This window comes from Phyllobates terribilis, unplaced genomic scaffold (genome assembly GCF_046119375.1).
Source record: "Phyllobates terribilis strain yellow unplaced genomic scaffold, ASM4611937v1 Scaffold_5__5_contigs__length_657084704, whole genome shotgun sequence".
Lineage (NCBI taxonomy): Eukaryota > Metazoa > Chordata > Amphibia > Anura > Dendrobatidae > Phyllobates > Phyllobates terribilis.
In genome coordinates, this window is record NW_027362765.1 from 46,284,578 (window position 1) to 46,305,477 (window position 20,900).

At 45.8% G+C, this 20,900-nt stretch overlaps 2 protein-coding genes across 3 annotated transcripts in view; one reads left to right on the top strand and one right to left on the bottom strand.

Moving 5' to 3' along the window:
* The window catches only part of LOC141271890 (uncharacterized), a 318,442-nt gene that overhangs the window by 37,224 nt on the left and 260,318 nt on the right, over positions 1-20,900 (bottom strand). The window contains exon 1 of one of the 2 annotated variants that reach the window (XM_073682106.1): positions 10,491-10,763. The exons of the other annotated variant lie outside the window; for it this stretch is intronic. The gene's annotated coding sequence lies outside the window, so the exon portion shown is untranslated. Of the gene's footprint in view, positions 1-10,490; positions 10,764-20,900 lie in introns of those variants that run through there. 2 annotated transcript variants of the gene reach the window in all.
* LOC141271884 (uncharacterized) overlaps positions 10,800-20,900 on the top strand; it is a 37,589-nt gene continuing 27,488 nt past the window's right edge. Inside the window, exon 1 of the mRNA XM_073682093.1 lies at positions 10,800-10,862. The gene's annotated coding sequence lies outside the window, so the exon portion shown is untranslated. The remainder of the gene's footprint in view (positions 10,863-20,900) is intronic.

Here is a 20,900-nt window from a genome sequence, read left to right on the forward strand (position 1 = left end):
TCTTAACTGTAGACATCCCACAATCCTTTTTTCAAAAGACCAAAACATCAATCACAAAGTTTATCTGGCAAAATAAATGCCATAGAATTAAATATTCTACATTAATAAAAAGAAAAAACAAAGGAGGTCTGGGACTCCCAGACTTTGAAAAATATAGACTCGGTGCACATCTGGCCAGAACTAGAGAATGGCGTATATCTTCACCTAGAAAACTGTGGGTAGATCTACTCTCATCTCCCTTAATGAAAACATCAGTCAATACCTTTGGATAACACCATACAATAAATTAAAATATTGCGAAATAGTTAATCCAGTTACTAAACTAACTATAAGTCTCCGGAATAAGACCAATAAAAAACACAACTTAATTCCCAATAAATGTACTCACACACCGTTATTGTATTTGATTCCAAATAAATATAAATCTGTAAAAAACAAAATTAAAACCTCCAAAAAAAATTTGAACATGCGAATCGGCCAGTTAATTAAAAAAAAACAATGTTCTTTCCACAAGTAAGATACAAGCTTTATTTAACGACATCAAAGTTACAGACTCGGAACTGGTAATTCTCAAAGAAATTGTTAGAATCCATGTACCAGATATCTCGAGCAGGCTAGTAGATAATCCAACACAAAATCTTCTTATAAAAACAAACGCTATGTTCCTTGCACATGCGAAGTGAAGCTGGTAATCACAGCCTTACTGCGCAGGCGGCCGGACATATACAAGTGCGCCAGCGCCCCACAATATGAGCGCTTGCAGGGAGCAGGATTCAAATACATGGGCGTCGCCAGCAGTGAGTGAATGCTGCGCCTGCCCATGACTGAATATGACAAGAACCCCCCTATGACTGAAATTGCAGGTATAATCTAAGTATATTAACCCCTTAAGGACCTTGGGTTTTTCCGTTTTTGCTTTTTGCTCCCCTTCTTCCTATAGCCATAGTCTTTTTATTTTTCGGTCAATATGGCCATGTGAGGGCTTATTTTTTGCGGAACGAGTTTTACTTTTAAACGCCATCACTGGTTTTACCATATCGTGTACTGGAAAACAGGAAAAAAATCCAAGTGCGGTGAAATTGCAAAAAAAATGCAATTCCACATATATTTTTTGTTTTGTTTTTTTTACGACGTTCACTGAATGCTAAAACTGACCTGCCATAATTATTCTCCAGGTCATTACGAGTTTGTAGACAACAAACATGTATAGGTTATTTTTTATTTAAGTGGTGAAAAAAAATCCAAAGTTTGCTAAAAAAAAAATTTTTAAAAAATGGTGGCATTTTCCGAGACCCCTAGCGTCTCCATTTTTCGGGATCTGGGGCCGGGTGAGAGCTTATTTTTTGCGCGCCGAGCTGAAGTTTTTATTGATACCATTTTGGGATAAATCCGATATTTTGATCGCCCGTTATTGCATTTTATTGCAATGTTGCGACGACCAAAAAAAGGTAAATCTGGCGTTTCAAATTTTTATCTCGTTATGCCGTTTACCGAACAGATTAATTATTTTTTATATTGATAGATTGGACGATTCTGAACGCAAAGATACCAAATATGTGTATGTGGGAATTTTTTTTTATTATTTTATTTTGAATGGGGCAAAGGGGGGTGACTTTTATATATTTTTTATATTTTTAAAACCTTTTTTTTTACGCTAGCTGCATGCTTCAATAGTCTCCATAGGAGACTAGAAGCTGCAGTTTCCTGATCGTTTCTACTGCGTACAATCGAAAAGCAGATCGCCTGTATGAAGGAGAAATGCTCCTCTGCTATGAGCGCCGACCACTAGGTGGCGCTCATAGCTAGCAAGACATGACAACCACAGGGGTCTGTTGCAGACCCCGGGTTGCCATGCCCACCCAGTGACCCGCGATCACGTGACGGGGTCACTGATGGGCGGAGCCAAGGCCGCGCTTCCGGCGCTGCGCTGTTAAATTCCGCTGTCAGAGATTGACAGCGGCGTTTAACTGGTTAACAGCCGCGGGTGGATCGCAATTCCATCCGCGGCTGTTGCGGGCACATGTCAGCTGTAAGAATCAGCTGACATGTGCCCGGTTCAGTGTGGGCTCAGTGCCGGAACCCACGCTGAACCGGGGGTAATAGCCTATAGCATACTAATACGTCATAGGCTATTAAGGGGTTGAATGTTATAAAATCAGCTTGTTAGTGATGCACTTTATATAAAAGAACCAATACATGTTTGGTATCTACGAATTTATAATAACCTGGAAAAAATAATGACAGGTCAGTTTTAGCATTTAGTGAACATGGTAAAAATAAAAATTATGGAATTGTACTTTTTTTTGCAATTTCACCACACTTTGTTTTTTCTTTTCCGTTTTCCAGTATACTGTATGGTAAAATCAATGGTGTCATTCAAAAGTACAAATTATGGCTTAGGATAAAAGCCAAATCAAAATCTCGGGCAATACCCCGAAACACTGAGTCTACAAATTGAGATTCTGATTTGGGTTTTATCTTAAGTCATATTTCAAGGCTCGTTAAAGGGTCGTTAATGACTTGTAGGATTGCTAAATCGAATAAGTGGCACTAAAGTTCAAGTCGTCTTCCTTTCTGAAGAGACAATGTGCATATTTAGTCTTCTAGAGGAGCATGCAAAGCATTTAAGTCTCCTCATACTGATGTGCCAGACCTGGCATGTCACTCTCCACAAGGAGAAACCTACCTTACCCCTTAGATTCCAATACCTGTTGCTGAAAACGTTCCTGATTATTGTTTTTTTTTTTTTTCAGCAGGAGGAATTGGCTATAGTGCAGTGATCTCTTTCTGTGAAAAGGGTGGTTAATATTATAATGTCACAGAAAGTTCATTGCAGTTGATTTTCTAAAGGCTTCTGTTGTCAAAAACACGAATTTTAACATCAAAAAATTCCAACTCAGAACCTTCATAAACGGAAGGAAACCACATATTCATAGTGTTTGTCTTATTTAAATAATTAATAAATGAAGAGAACTGTTCTTTAGTTTCCGCCCAGATTATTAAGATATAATCTACATAACATAGGAATAGCTTGATGTACTTTATAAAAGGGTTTATTGTGGAAAACACATACGGTACTTTTCTTCCAAAACATCCAAAAACAAATTAGCAAAAAACACAAGCCACAGGAGTACCCATCGTGGTACCTGTCTGTTCTAAGAACTATTTTTCCAGGAATTTGAAGGCATTGTGTGTGAGGATGAATTCAAGGGCTTCACAGATGAAATTAATATATATTAAGATATAAAAACTTATTACAAACCTTTCTGAGAAAACAGGTTGATTCAGGATTGCTATCAAAGAAAAAGGTTTCGAAATTGTTCTCCAGAATACCCCAAAATAACAAATTGATATTTTATACCAAAAATACACAAATCCCTGTCCACTCCGCAAGGCCGTCCAATAGTGTCTAGAGAATCAATAAATGTAGTCACGATGGTCTCACATCAGGACAGTCCTTCACATGGCTAAGGCATGCAAATATGTTTATACTAACCTCCTTAATCCCTACACCTAGTAAGGAACTCTTCATTTCTCCCTCCATCCTCCCCACTCATCTCAGCTCCTCCTCAGAACTATTCCTCAATATATAATCCTGTGTCTCCAAACACAGACAGCCACCTCATGCCCTCTCCTGCTCCCACCTGCTAACACTTTTCCGGCTCCTACTGACTGCTGGCGATATCTCTCCAAATCCTGGTCCTCCTCACCACATCCCCAGTCACTTTCACCTCCTATCCACGATCTGTCACAAACTTTCGCAACCCTTCTAACCTTATTCCCATCCACCCAGCCCCCGCCTCCCCAGCCCCACTAACGGGAGCTCTATGGAACACTCGCTCCATGTGCAACAAACTTTCCTACATCCATGATCTTTTCATTACTAACAAACTCTACTTCCTCTGCATCATCGAAACCTGGCTCACCCCTTCTGACATGGCCTCCCCAGCTGCACTTTCATACGGTGGATTCCATCTTTCTCACACCCCTCGCTCCAATGGCAAGCATGGTGGAGGAGTAGGTTTTCTCATGTCAGTCAACTGCTCCTTCACCCATATCCCACTGCCACCCTCCATTACTTTTCTCGTCTTTGAAGTGCACTGTGTGCGCATCTACTCCCCCTCCAACCTCCAACTGGCCGTCGTTTACCGCCCCCCAGGACTAGACCACTTCACCACCTGGCTGCTTCATTTCCTTTCCGCTGACATCCCCACTATCATCATGGGTGACTTCAACATCCCCATTGACACTTCCCACTCATCTGTCTCCAAGCTCCTATCCCTCACTTCTTCCTTCGGCCTTACTCAATGGTCTTCTGCCCCCACTCACAAAGATGGCCACATACTGGACCTCATCTTCACCCGCCTCTGTTCCCTATCTAACCTCTCTAGTTCACCTCTCCCTCTTTCTGACCACAACCTACTCACATTCTCTACCCTCTCCTCTCCAGGTGCTCAAGACCCACTCCACAAACTTGCACACCCTCGCAGAAATCTCAAGCACCTTGAGCTACACTCACTCTCTGAATCCCTTCTCCCTCTCACAGGCATAAGTTAATTACACGATGCAAATGCTGCTACCACTTTACATAACACCACAACAGCTGCAGCTCTCAATTTGGTCGCCCCCCGCACACATACCACAGTTCGCCCACTCAACTGGCAACCCTGGCACACCAACCTGACTAAAGAACTGCGAAGGGCCTCCAGGGTTGCTGAGCGAAAATGGAAAAGGTCCCACTCTAACGAGCACTTCATCACATTCAAACAGTCCCTCACTACCTTCAAGTCCACACATACTGCAGTAAAGCAAACATACTTCTCATCTCTCATATCTTCCCAGTCTCACAAACCTAAACAGCTATTCAAAACTTTAAATTCTCTCCTCTGTCCTCCAGCGCCTCCTCCCTCTCATCTCAGCCGAACACTTTGCCACATTCTTCAAGCAAAAGATTGATAACATCAGACAAAGCTTTTGCCTAAAGTCCCCACAGCCCCTCCTCACACCTACTCAATCCTCCTCATCCAAAACCAGCTTCTCCACCATTACGGAAGATCAATTCTCCTCTTTACTCCCCAAATCACACCTCACCACCTGCGAACTTGACCCAATCCTGTCCCACCTCATCCTTAACCTTACCACTTTTTTACCACTAATTATTGTAATTGTTTGTGCTATGTACAGTGCCTACAAGTAGTATTCAACTCCCTGCAGATTTAGCTGGTTGACACATGCGGAATTAACTTGGCATTGTGACATTTGTACTGTAGATCAGCCTGGAAGTGGGAAATGCACTGCAGCAAATTTTGTTTTTGTTTTTTTTTTAAAACGTAAAAAGTTAATTCAGAGTGTCATTTATTATTCAACCCCTCAAACCACAAGAATTCTGCTTGGTCCCCCTAAAGTATTAAGAAGTAGTTCAGGCACCAAGAATAATGAGCTTCACATGTGTGGATTAAAGATCTCTTTTGCCAGCCTTTTCTGACTATTTAAGACCCTCCCCAAACTTGTGAACAGCACTCAGACATGGTCAACATGGGAAAGACAAAGGAGCATTCCAAGGCCATCAGAGACAAGATCGTGGAGGGTCACAAGGCTGGCAAGGGGTACAAAACCCTTTCCAAGGAGTTGGGCCTACCTGTCTCCACTGTTGGGAGCATCATCCGTAAGTGGAAGGCTTATGGAACTACGGTTAGCCTTCCACGGCCAGGACAGACTTTGAAAGTGTCCTCCCGTGCCGAGGCCAGGCTTGTCCGAAGAGTCAAGGCTAACCCAAGGACAACAAGGAAGGAGCTCCGGGAAGATCTCATGGCAGTGGGGACATTGGTTTCAGTCAATACCATAAGTAACGTACTCCACCGCAATGGTCTCCGTTCCAGATGAGCCCGTAAGGTACCTTTACTTTCAAAGCGTCATGTCAAGGCTCGTCTACAGTTTGCTCATGATCACTTGGAGGACTCTGAAACAGACTGGTTTAAGGTTCTATGGTCTGATGAGACCAAGATCGAGATCTTTGGTGCCAACCACACACGTGACGTTTGGAGACTGGATGGCACTGCATACGACCCCAAGAATACCATCCCTACAGTCAAGCATGGTGGTGGTAGCATCATGCTGTGGGGCTGTTTCTCTGCCAAGGGGCCTGGCCATCTGGTCCGCATCCATGGGAAGATGGATAGCACGGCCTACCTGGAGATTTTGGCCAAGAACCTCCGCTCCTCCATCAAGGATCTTAAGATGGGTCGTAATTTCATCTTCCAACAAGACAACGACCCAAAGCACACAGCCAAGAAAACCAAGGCCTGGTTCAATAGGGAAAAAGTCAAGGTGTTGGAGTGGCCTAGTCAGTCTCCTGACCTTAACCCAATTGAAAACTTGTGGAAGGAGCTCAAGAATAAAGTCCACATGAGACACCCAAAGAACCTATATAACATGGAGAAGATCTGCATGGAGGAGATAAGATCTGCATGGGCCAAGATAACTCCACAGACCTGTGCCGGCCTGATCAGGTCTTATAAAAGACGATTATTAGCTATAATTGCAAACAAGGGTTATTCCACAAAATATTAAACATAGGGGTTGTATAATAATTGACCCACACTTTTATGTTTAAAATTTAATAAAATTCAACTGAGCAACATAACTTTTTGGTTTGTAAGATTTATGCTTCTGTTCATAAAACCTACTCTCGTTTGCAGTTTGAAGGCTCTAACTTATTTGCATCTTATCAAACCAGCTAAATCTGCAGGGGGTTGAATACTACTTGTAAGCACTGTATATCCCTTTCACATGTAAAGCGCCATGGAATGATTGGCGCTATAATAATAAATAATAATAATTCTCTGTAACCATTCCTTTGGTAGCATTTTTGGATCCATATTTCTAATCATGCACATACCTGTTACCTCTCAGTGACTCGAGCATAGTATTGAAACTTTGAAGGTAGTAGATACATTTCTTGTGGTATCAGTTATGTGGTATATCTTGCCACATGTACTTGTAACCTCAGTTATGTGGGACTTATATCACAATCTATGCAAGGGAACATGTCAGGGACATCGGGGCACCTAGGGACCATCCCCCAACATTTCAGGCTGTGCCATAATTGCAATGCTAATGACCTCAAAATTAAATGTATTAACAAAGTACACCTTGGTATTAGAGGTGGGGATTGCAAGCGAATTTTGGTGCAGCTTGAATGTCGGTGGATCGTCACCCTTGGCACGATGACCCCCACAGCCTTAATGAAAAGCTAAGCTGTGGAGACAGGGGCTCTCCCGTGGGCACAATGCTACTCATACAACCAGGGCCAGCTCCAGGTTTTAGTGGGCCCCGGGCGAAAGAGTCCCCATTAGCACATACCACGATTCATGGTGCACAGATACGGCGGAGAAATCTAGGTATACAACACAGGGCTCAGCCTGCCACCTCATCCTTCACATATGCAAACATGCACACGCACACACACACACAGTACGCAGACAGGCACACACACACAGTACGCAGACACGCGCACACACACACAATACGCAGACACGCACACAATAGGCAGACACGCACACACACACACACACAATACGCAGACAAGCACACACACACACAATACGCAGACAAGCACACACACACAAATACGCAGACACACACACAAATACGCAGACACGCACACACACACACAATACGCAGACACACACACAATACGCAGACACGCACACAATACAGACACACACACAATACGCAGACACACACACACACAATATGCAGACACACAATATACGCAGACACGCACACACAATATACGCAGACACGCACATACAATACGCAGAACGCACAAAATACGCAGACACGCACACAATACACAGACACGCACACAATACACAGACACGCACACACAGTGCAGACATGCACATGGTACGCAGGCATGCACACACATACACACATGAACATGGTACACAGATATACACACACAATACGCAGACACGCACAGATACATACACATACATATTTAAACACATTCTTAACCCTAGAACGCGCAACCATAGAAATCTACACTTTCACATACCTGGGGCTTTTTAGGCCTGTGTGCAAATAACATGGAGTAACTCAAAGAGAAATACTTTTCAAAGTTTATTTGAGATGTGAATATTTCAAAACATTATAATTATGTGCATAAAACAAAAAAAAGTAATTACACCGGCTTAAAACGCCCAATATATGCATTCTATATAATTCTTTATATATATATATATATATATATAAAAATTATATATATATGAAATATGCATGTCAATAGAAAAAATGCTGCCTCTTTATATTTTTTCTATATATATATATATATATATATATATATATAAAACGATTTTTTGGTCTAAAAGTTTTTTATATAAAAGATGTAGTAAACATGTTGCAGGAATATTTCTTTATCAAAAACTTTCCTTTTCAACTTTACTGATTACCCCAACAATTTTCACATATTTTTTCGGAAGAATGTTCCTTGCAGACATTTTGTCCACAAGTAGTACAGAAACGCTCAGATTTCCTTTCCTTCTTTGCTGGACAAATATAACAGCGCTTTCTTTTTTTTTCTCTTGGCTCTGGATGTTCCTGAAAATGTATACCACATTGGATCATAGCTTCCATAATTTGCCTTTGTAAGCATTTTGTGTTGCTTCGCTCCATCATGGTAGGCATCAAAAGTTCATAGCAAAGTTCCGTCAAGAATAGACGTCTCTTGTCCTTCCTGTTGGCATGGAATTCTGGATGAGTTTCACTATAAACAATATAGCAATTGAGGGCTGGCACATCAAGGATATTATAAAAAATGACTACAGGCCAACGTTTTGTCTGCCTCTTGCACGAGTACTCTCCAATCATTTCATCCATCTTGTCCACACCTCCTTTTGTTTTATTATAATGCAGTATGATTTCAGGTTTCTGTTTCCTGTCATCGGTGTCAATACTTCCATCATGATGCATTGTACTCATTAATATCACGGATTTTTATTTCTTTGCTTTATAAGATACCATTGTCTCTTGATTGCAGAAACCAAAGACACTCTCATAAAGTGGTCGCTTGGGATTGTGCGTCATGATTGGAAGAATTTCGCGGCGGTTTATCCTCATAGTACCAACAAGTGTGAGTTTTTTCTGAAGCAAAAATTTGCCCAGTTCCAGATTGGTAAAGTAGTTGTCCATTGCTCAAAATTTTCCCAATAATGGTAGCAGTTACACTGTGGGGTCAGCAATTCTGGAACAAACAGTTAAAGGGTTTCGTCGGGGGCGGGCACAGAGGTATGGTTGGCATCCAGTGTTGTATAAGCTCCTGGAAGGAACTGCTAGGGATCTGCAGCTCTGAGTACGAAATCACGTTCTTCCTGCTAGCTTTTTCTTGGGCTTTTTTCAGGGCTCAAAGGGTTAGAAAGCTGGTAGTCCCATCTAAGAAAAAAGATGGGGGGTTGCTAACAAGGGACGTGTTGGCAACCAAGGAAGGGGTGGAATTTTGGTTAAGGCACTCAAAAACAGACCAGAAGGAAGAGAGAAGAAGGCATGGTTGAGAGCGGTGCGGGGGTCAGAGATATGTCCTTTAAAAACCTTCAAGAGTTTCAGAGGGCTTGGGGGGAATTTTGTGTCACGAAGATGGAAAGTTTTTATCACAATACCAATTCACACGTGGCTCCTCTCTGTACACCTCGTACACACGCGGCTCCGCTCTGTACACCTCGTATACACGCGGCTCCGCTCCGTACACCTCGTACACGCGCGGCTCCGCTCGGTACACCTCGTACACGCGCGGCTCCGCTCCGTACACCTCGTACACGCGCGGCTCCGCTTCGTACACCTCGTACACGCGCGGCTCCGCTCCGTACACCTCGTACACGCGCGGCTCCGCTCCGTACACCTCGTACACGCGCGGCTCCGCTCCGTACACCTCGTACACGCGCGGCTCCGCTCCGTACACCTCGTACACGCGCGGCTCCGCTCCGTACACCTCGTACACGCGCGGCTCCGCTCCGTACACCTCGTAAAAACGCGGCTCCGCTCCGTACACCTCGTAAAAACGCGGCTCCGCTCCGTACACCTCGTAAAAACGCGGCTCCGCTCCGTACACCTCGTAAAAACGCGGCTCCGCTCCGTACACCTCGTAAAAACGCGGCTCCGCTCCGTACACCTCGTAAAAACGCGGCTCTGCTCCGTACTCCTCGTACACGCGCGGCTCTGCTCCGTACTCCTCGTACACGCGCGGCTCCGCTCCGTACACCTCGTACACGCGCGGCTCCGCTCCGTACACCTCGTACACGCGCGGCTCCGCTCCGTACACCTCGTACACGCGCGGCTCCGCTCCGTACACCTCGTACACGCGCGGCTCCGCTCCGTACACCTCATACACACGCGGCTCTGCTACATACACCTCGTACACACGCAGCTCTGCTCCATACACCTTGTACACACGCGGCTCTGCTCCATACACCTCGTACACACGCGGCTCCGCTCACCTTGTACACACGCGGCTCTGCTCTGTACACCTAGTACACACGCGGCTCCGCTCCGTACACCTAGTACACACGCGGCTCCGCTCCGTACACCTCGTACACGCGCGGATCCGCTCCGTACACCTCGTACAAGCGTGGCTCCACTTCGTACACGCGCGGCTCCTCTCCGTACACCTCGTACACGCGCGGCTCCGCTCCGTACACACGCGCGGCTCTGCTCCGTACGCCCAGCACCATGACAACCAGCACAGCAGAGTCCTGCATCCACTGAGGCCCCTGATCATGTGACCCCTGACTCCTCCCCTCCTGTGACCTCATCACAGGTCCTGTGCGCACAGAACAGCCATATATGTGGTGGCGGCTCTGCAGGTGGAGGTATGTGGAGATTCCCCATTACTAAGAATTATAACGCTTTCCTCCCTCTCCTCTGATAGATACATACGACCCAACTATGAAACACCGGAGGTCAGGAAACACATATTGCCCCATAGTACAGTGCCCCCTGTCTGACACACACAGTATAATGTCCCCACAGTTCCCCCATCCCCCCCCCCACACATTCTGATACTACAAGATGCCCCCACAGTATGGTACCCCCTATCCCACCGGCTAATAAATAAATGCCCCCTTCCGCCCATTCCTGATACAGAAGACCCCGGGACACAGCACCGACCTCCTGGATCAGTTTCCCAGGTCTGGAGATGTGGCCCCGGGCCGGGGGGCCGGTGCTATAGATGTATGAGGGGCTGTTATCTGCTTTAGGAGCTGTACATTGTAATGGAGACATTCTGGGGACAGATTATCCCAGAAATAGAACTTGTTAGTTCTTTACACAATGTCGCTGGATTTTAGCTTTTTCTTCACCTTATATTCTTAATGACGCTGTTCTAGGACCCCATTGTTAGGTCCCGGCTGTCATGGCGATATATTGGGGTGTGTTGATGGGAACAGGCCTCTCCCTCTGTCGGCTCCGATCACATAACAAATAATCACAGTTGAGTCCTCAGTAGTTGATGCCTTTAATGACTGAAAAGATGGGAACAAATAGCCGCTCTCCAGACTCCAGAGATGTCCTTGTGCACTATTGTGATAACCATGTCCCCCACTGTAATCCATGCAGCCGATCACACCGAGGAGCCGGGGAGAATGACTCCTGCAGCAAGCGGGCCCCCAAGCTGCGCTCAGCGAGCGGTGTCCTGTCACTCACTGAGCTCAGCCCAGAGCAGAGGCCAACTCGCTTCAGGAGTCATTCTCCCTGGCTCCTTGGCGTGATCAGTTGCATGGATTACAGAGGGGGACATTTAGGACAGGTGAGTATAAGGATTTTTTTTATTTTATTCTTATTTTTACAGTTGTACACTGCGGGAGCAGACTACTACTTCTCTAATCATTGTCCCTACTGGTGCTGATCGCAGCACCAGCAGAGGACAATGATGAGGGCAGCGTTCAGCACCCGGCGCTTGGGAACAGCACGAATTGTACGCTGATTCCCAGGTGTCGGTACGTGTCACATGGATGACATACAGATGTCTTCAGTGTGGGATGTTTTGCGACCCGTGCAGCGTGTAAATACGGACATGTCAGCAGGTTTTGCCCACAGACACATGGTCCGTGAAAACACACTGACATGCGCGCAGACCCATTCATTTGAATGTGTTTACGTGTGTCAGTGTCTCCAGTACGTGTGGAAACTGTCACCACACGTACCAGAGATACTGACGTGTGAAAGAGCCCTAGCATGGTACAAAGATGTATTTTTCCAGTGAGATAAGATGGAGGAGGCTTTATCTCTTTCTGCCTCAGATAAAATAAAGGATACTGTCTTTCGGGTAACTCAGACATAGAGGATGCCTTCTCTCTGTCTTCATCAAGGTTGTGGAGGTTCTCTTTCTGCTTTTCTAAAACTGTGATATTTTTTCACTTAAAACCTTTTTTTAAACTTTCTTCAACAACAGTCATACAACATGTAAACCAATGATATTGCTCAGGTGATGCACTGCACTACTGCAGTGCAGTGTTTTATCCCTGCCTGTCCGGGTAACACTAACGCCCCGTACACATTAGATAACTGTTGGTTGAATGATCATTCGACTGACTGCGCTCTCTCCCGATTCCCCCATACACACAAACATTCATAAATCTGTTTATAGAGCTGTAGTAAAAAATGAAGATGTCATCTTCATCATGAAGTTATTTCTCATGTCACGTGTAATGAGTATCTCCTGCAGTATTGCTAAGGCCACGGCCCCACTATCAGTATTCGGTCAGTATTTTTTCTCAGGAGTGGAAGCCAAAACCAGGAGTACAGTCATGGCCAAAAGTATTGAGAATGAGACAAATAGTAATTTTTCAAAAGTTTACTGCTTCATTTTTTGTAATGGCAATTTGCATATACTCCTGAATGTCAAAGAGTGATCAGCTTAACAGCAATTACTGTACTTGCAAAGTCAATATTTGCCCAGAAAATGAACTTTAACCCCCAAAACACATTTCAACATCATTGCAGTCCTGCCTTAAAAGGAGCAGCTAACATCGTTTTAGTGATTGATCCATTAACACAGGTGTGGGTGTTGATGAGGACAGGGCTGGCGATCAATCAGTCATGATTAAGTAAGAATGACATCACTGGACACTTTAAAAGGAGGCTGGTTCTTGGTATCATTGTTTCTCTTCAGTTAACCATGGTTATCTCTAAAGAAACACGTGCAACCATCATTGCAGTGCACAAAAATGGCCTAACAGGGAAGAGTATCGCAGCTACAAAGATTGCACCTCAGTCAACAATCTATCGCATCATCAAGAACTTCAAGGAGAGAGCTTCCATTATTGTCAAAAAGGCTCCAGGGCGCCCAAGAAAGACCAGCAAGCGCCAGGACCATATCTTAAAACTATTTCAGCTGCGGGATCGGACTACCAGCAGTGCCGAGCTTGCTCAGGAATGGCAGCAGGCTGGTGTGAGTGCTTCTGCACGCACTGTGAGGCAGAGACTCTTTGAGCAAGGGCTGGTTTCAAGGAGGGCAGCAAAGAAGCCACTTCTCTCCAGAAAAAACATCAGGGACCGACTGATATTCTGCAAAAGGTACAGGGAGTGGACTGCTGAGGACTGGGGCAAAGTCATTTTCTCTGATGAATCCCCTTTTCGATTGTTTGGGACATCTGGAAAACAGCTTATTCGGAGAAGAAGAGGTGAGCGTTACCACCAGTCTTGTCTCATGCCAACTGTAAAGCATCCTGAAACCATTCATGTGTGGGGTTGCTTCTCAGCCAAGGGAATCGGCTCACTCACAGTCTTGCCTAAAAACACAGCCATGAATAAAGAATGGTACCAGAATGTCCTCCAAGAGCAACTTCTCCCAACCGTCCAAGAGCAGTTTGGCGCCCAAAAATGCCTTTTCCAGCATGATGGAGCACCTTGCCATAAAGCAAAGGTGATAACAAAATGGCTCATGGAACAAAACATAGAGATTTTGGGTCCATGGCCTGGAAACTCCCCAGATCTTAATCCCATTGAGAACTTGTGGTCAATCATCAAGAGACGGGTGGACAAACAAAAACCAACAAATTCTGGCAAAATGCAAGCATTGATTATGCAAGAATGGACTGCTATCAGTCAGGATTTGGTCCAAAAGTTGATTGAGAGCATGCCAGGGAGAATTAAAGAGGTCTTGAAGAAGAAGGGGCAACACTGCAAATATTGACTTGCTGCATTAACTCATTCTAACTGTCAATATAACCTATTGGTACTCATAATATGATTGCAATTATATTTCTGTATGTGATATAAACATCAGACAAACACTAATAAAAACCAGAGGCCAGCAGATCATGTGAAAATATAATTTTGGTGTCATTCTCAAAACTTTTGGCCATGACGGTAGGTGATAATTTTTTATTGGGGCACTTGCTTCTATTATACCTTTTCTCTGATTGTTCCTCACCGGCTTTTTGCTCCCACTCCTGAGAAAAAATACTGACCAAATACTGACGGTGGGAAGAAGCGGAGGAGTAGCAAGGACAGAGGTGGATTAGTCGGACTGCAAAATTAAGAACTGACTGGAGAAGTGCGATGGGGGATGATGAGGTCCTAGACCCCACATGGAATCAAGGCCATCTGAGTGACATAGGCAAAGGAGCTCCCTGACAAGACACGGGTGGTCTGCACACTGTGCTATTTGAGACTGAAGCAAGGCATAAATGTTCTTAACCTAAGCACCAGCTGCATGACGAGGCATCTGAATGCAACACAAGAGCTGCAGTGGAGTACACACCTATAAAATCAGGAAAGATCTGAGCCTCCTCCTGCTCAGTCTTCTGCTGTAGTCTTGGCCTCTTCCTCCCGATCCCAAGCAACAGGCCCACCTTGCTCCCCGCAAAGAGAGGATGTGACCAAACCCCCACCAGCAGTGTTACTGAGCATCTCCACACCATCCCATTGAAGCGTTCAGCTGTACATCCCCCAAACACTGGATCTCATATTCTACATGTGGCCTCACAAGTGATTTATAAAGGGATAACAATATGTTGGGATCACAGGATCCACAGTATGTAGTTCCCAGCCATAACTACTATTCCAGACGGGCCATCCCTGCCCTGCACAAACATCATGTTGCGGACAAAATCAAGTGGGCACTCCAAAACGCCATCAGTGTAAAGGTCTACATAACCACCGATACTTGGACCAGTAATCACGGGCAGGGTATTGTATCTCTTTAACTGCCCATTGGGTAAATGTTGTGGGGGCTAGGTCTGAGGCAGAAAGCGTTTTGGTGCATGGATTGCTGGATGTTTTTTGGATTTTTCTCTGCCCATGTTGCCTCCTATTCCACTTCCTCCACCCCCTCCTCATCTGGTCAGCGTAACACCTGCACCACCAACTTCAGTACAGCCAGGGGGAAACCACAGCAGTCTCTTGTGAAACTCATCTGTTTGGGGGAAAAATCCCACACCGCGCAGGAGCTGTGGATGGGGTCAAACAACAGATCAATGAGTGTTTTTTTGCCGCGGAACCTCAAGCCCGGCCTGATGATGTGCCATAATGGGCGAAATCTTGTAGCAGCTGTTGGGCCTAGCCTGTTTGATGCACATCTCTTTCCTGATACGTGCTGAATTTGGTAGTGCAGAGCTTCCTGAAAAATTACCCTGAGATGTCAGAGCTGCTGCAGAAAGTGCGGCCAGTCTGTGCACGCTTTCGGTGTTCTCACCGAAAGTCACTTCTGCATTCCTGCTCACCTCCTCATACTCATGAGTTAACGACCGCCAAGTTGCCCGGATTGTTACCCAGTGCTGATTACTGTGTGGCCACCCTGCTGGATCACCGCTACAAGCACAATGTGCCACCCTTACTTCCGTCACTGGAGCGTGATTGGAAAATGTGGGAATACAAGCGCACGCTGGTAGATCCGCTACTGACGACATCATCACCTGATAGTGGAGACTAAGTTGAAGCACAAAGTAAAGGAGGATGAGGAAGTGGCCGACGCAGCTGGGGCATTGGCACCACCTATGAAGGGATGGTTAGCATGGCCGAAATGTGGAAAACCTTCCTCACGACGCCACAACATCCAGCACCATCTGATACGGTCCATATTAGCAGGAGGCAGCGTCTCTGTTATGCCTGTGTAGCAACTCACTTGGGATTAATAGGTTATACACTAAAAGAACACAATTAACCCTGCCTGTTCCTATACAGACTAGATATCCTGCTACCGCAGTCCCTAGTGGTGCCTGCGGATACAGAGATAGCCCTAATCACAGAACTAGGAGATGGCAACTCGGTGCTAAACTCCCTAAATGGCCGTCGAGTTACATCACATTCCTCCTAAGGAACCAGAGGGAAGAGCAGAGTGTGAATTAACTACAAAAGAAGTGTTCTGAACAAAGGAAAGATCTCAGAGTAAGTAAAGTAAATAACAAAATACCGAATAAAGCAATCACGATTAACAAATATACAGCCTACTTACGAAAGATAAACAGAAGATAGGTGCAAAGTATAGTAAAGAAACAGCAAGGCAAAAATCATTAGCTGAAAGCTCACAGACTTACTCCAAACGTTAATAGAATGTCCTGCAGCTAGTATAAGGTTTGAATGTGTGTTTCCCACGGCATGCGGTGTAATCACAGACAGGTCATCCACATGTCCACAGCCAACATGGGCAAGCTTACATTCATTAAAATGAACCAGGCATGGATCCCACTGGAATTGTCCGTACCTGGCTGAATAGAGAAGTATACCAACCGCACCCAGACATTGTTATACTCCACCGCAATTTGTTCATTCTATTTGCCATTCCTAATGTTTTGGGGACTACTCAAATTAAAATAAAACAAAAGAAAATAAAAAACGAGGGTGTTTTGCAGAGTACCCCCACAGAGGTGCATGCAGAGTACACAGACAGGAGTTTTGGCACAGTACTCCCACACACACGGGCGTTGAGTAAAAAAAAGTGGTGTAAAGGCACACTTCTCACACAGACATGGTTGCAGAGTAGAAAAAAATTATTTTTACGCAAAATACTCCCACAGGCACGGGTGCAGAGTACACAGAGGCTTTTTTACAGAGTGCGCACACACAGACCCTAACACTGTCCCTGACTCCAACTGCGTCCTATCCCTACATTAATAAGAGCAAAATGACAGCGGCATCCATGATCCGGCATTCATACCGGCAGGTCACGTGGTGCGCCGGCCAATTACAGCCATGCCAATACTTTTACATAGCTGTGATGGCTCTGGAAGTGCTTTTTTTTTTAACTCTGCAACCCTAACAGTAAACCGGCACCGAACCTGAACACTAAAAGTCCGTGTTCGGAATTCAGTACTGGACACTAGGTGTCCGGTACTAGCCCATAACTTTACTGTTTGGGTTCGCTCATCCCTAGCAGTGACCAACATAGCCAGTGATTGGGAGCATGCAGGAGACGTTTTATTTAGCAGGTCAGCTTATGTTTCATGTTATGAATTGTGTTCAAGATCAGATAAATCAAAATTCTACATCACTAAAGCCTCCTTCTCTGTGTGTAATAATAATAATAATAATAATTTTTATTTAGCGCCAACATATTCCGCACCACTTTACAATTAAGCGGGGACATGTACAGACAATAAATTCAATATAAGTTAAGACAGTTTAAACCAGGGGTCTCAAACTCAGCTGGGCATATGGACCGCACACGGAAAAACATTTAATTTTTAGTGATGAAATGTTATTTTCTATACACCTTTTGAACTGGTCCTCATCTTGCAGACATGGTCTCTCCTCCAGATCCCCCATCTTGCAGACATGGTCTCCCCTCCAGGTCCCCCATCCTGCAGACATGGTCTCCCCTCGAGGTCCCCCATATTGCAGACATGGTCTCCCCTCCAGGTCCCCCATATTGCAGACATGGTCTCCCATCCAGGTCCCCCATATTGCAGACATGGTCCCCCATATTGCAGGCATGGTCCCCCATCCTGATCCTTATCTTGCAGACAGGACCCCCATCCTGGTCCTTATCTTGCAGACATGTCCCCCATCCAGGTCCCCCCCATACTGTGCACAGGGTCCCCGCCCCCCCCATACTGCGCACAGAGTCCCCGCCCCCCCCATACTGCGCACAGGGTCCCCACCCCCACCATACTGCACACAGGGTCCCTGTCCCCCCCATACTGCGCACAGGGTCCCCGTTCCCCCCCATACTGCGCACAGGGTCCCCGTTCCCCCCCATACTGCGCACAGGGTCCCCGTCCCCCCCCCATACTGCGCACAGGGTCCCCCCCCGATACTACGCACAGGGTCCCCGTCCCCCCCAATACTGCGCACAGGGTCCCCGCCCCCCCAATACTGCGCACAGGGTCCCCGCCCCCCCCAATACTGCGCACAGGGTCCCCGCCCCCCCCAATACTGCGCACAGGGTCCCCGTCCCCCCCAATACTGCGCACAGGGTCCCCGTCCCCCCCAATACTGCGCACAGGGTCCCCGTCCCCCCCAATACTGCACACAGGGTCCCCGTCCCCCCCAATACTGCGCACAGGGTCCCCGTCCCCCCCATACTGCGCACAGGGTCCCCAACCCCCCCATACTGCGCACAGGGTCCCCCGTCCCCCCCATACTGCGCTCAGGGTCCCCGTCCCCCCCATACTGCGCTCAGGGTCCCCATCCCTCCATACTGCGTTCAGGGTCCCCCGTTCCACCATACAGCGCTCAGGGTCCTCATCCAACATACTGCGCACAGGTCCCTTGTGGTGTATTTCACATGACAGAAAAAAAAAAAAAAAAGATTCTCATCTGTCCTCCGTTACCTCGCATCCTTTCTGCACCTGTGGCCCGCAGGCACAGACCCCGTAACGATCGCGGCTTTCTCCAACAGCCGCCGACATCTTATCAGAGGCCAGCAGCTGACATCTGCGCATGGCAGTGACCTCATACGCCTCTGCGCTGGGACGCAGATGTCAGCTCCTGGCCTCTGATAGGCCGGCGTCTGACACTGGTATTGCTGTGCAGAGAGCCGGTCTCTGCGCGGCAATACACTGCACTACAGCAAAGATGTCGGTGGCTGCTGGAGAGAGCCACGATCGTTACGGGGTCTGTGCCTGCGGTCCGCAAGAAGCAGCCGGAGGGGCCGCATGCGGCCCGCGTGTTTGAGACACCTGCTTTAAACAGTTACATTAGGAGTGAGGTCCCTGCTCCCAAACTTACAATCTACACAATAGGTGAAAAGTCCTTGTTCTTTCAGGTCTGGCAATTATAATAAATAGGGATTTTCATATAAAGCTGCATGATCCGGTCATCAGCCCGTATGTTTAAGGGGAATAATCAAGTATCGAGAGCAGTTATTGTGTGCATGAAGGGTGTAGAGACAGATGAACAGTAGGGAGCAGATTCTGAATAATATTTAGGAGGGAACAAGAGAAAGTTAGTTTACTGAGTAGTTGAGGTGGTAGGCTTGTTTAAAGAGATGGGTTTTTAAATCACGCTTGAAAACGTGGGGGCAAGGTATCAGTCGGATCATCTGGGGTAGTGCATTCCAGAGAACTGGCGCAGCTTGAGAAAAGTCTTGGAGACGGAGATGCGAGGTTTGGATTATGGGGGATGTTAGTCTTAGGTCATTTGTAGAACGGAGGGCACGTGTAGGGCGATAGACAGAGATGAGAGAGGAGATATAATGTGGTGCAGGACTGTGGAGAGCTTTGTGGGTGAGAGCTATGAGTTTACATTGGACCCTATAGTGAATGGGTAACCAATGACTGGCACAAAATAGAGGCATTGGTGAAGCGGCTGGACAGAAATACGACCCTGGCTGACACATTCAGGACGGATTGGAGTGGAGAAAGTTTGGTAAGAGGGAGACCGATCAGAAGAGAGTTGCAGTAGTCCAGACGAGAGTGAATAAGAGCGACAGTAAGAGTTTTAGCAGTTTCAAAGGTGAGAAAAAGTCAGATTCTGGAGATGTTTTTAAGATGCAGGTGACAAGAGCGAGTGAGTGATCGGTGTCGAATATGACCCCAAGGCAGCGGGTTTGCTGCTTGGGAGTTATGGTTGAACCCTTCAAGGTAATTTCAATGTTAGATATACAACCCCTGGCAAAAATTATGGAATCACTGGGCTCGGAGGATGTTCATTCAATTGTTTAATGTTGTTGAAAAAAAGCAGATCACAGACATGGCACAAAACTAAAGTCATTTCAAATGGCAACTTTAGGGCTTTAAGAAACACTAAAAGAAATCAAGATTAAAAATGTGGTACTCAGTAAGGGTAATTTTTTTCAGACCAAGCAGAGGGAAAAAATTATGGAATCACTCAATTCTGAGGAAAAAATTATGGAATCACCCTGTAAATTTTCATTTCCAAAACTTACACCTGCATTAAATTAGATCTGCTCGTTAGTCTGCATCTAAAAAGGAGTGATCACACCTTGGAGAGCTGTTGCACCAAGTGGACTGACATGAATCATGGCTCCAACACGAGAGATGTCAATTGAAACAAAGTAGAGGATTATCAAATTCTTAAAAGAAGGTAAATCATCACGCAATGTTGCAAAAGATGTTGGTTGTTCACAGTCAGCTGTGTCTAAAATCTGGACAAAATACAAACAACATGGGAAGGTTGTTAAAGGCAAACATACTGGTAGACCAAGGAAGACATCAAAGCGTCAAGACCGGAAACTTAAATCAATATGTCTCCAAAACAGGAAATGCACAACAAAACAAATCAGAAACGAATGGGAGGAAACTGGAGTCAATGTCTGTGACCGAACTGTAAGAAACCGCCTAAAGGAAATGGGATTTACATACAGAAAAGCTAAACATAAGCCATCATTAACACCTAAACAGAAAAAAACAGGGTTACAATGGGCTAAGGAAAAGCAATCGTGGACTGTGGATGACTGGATGAAAGTCATATTCAGTGATGAATCGCGAATCTGTATTGGGCAAGGT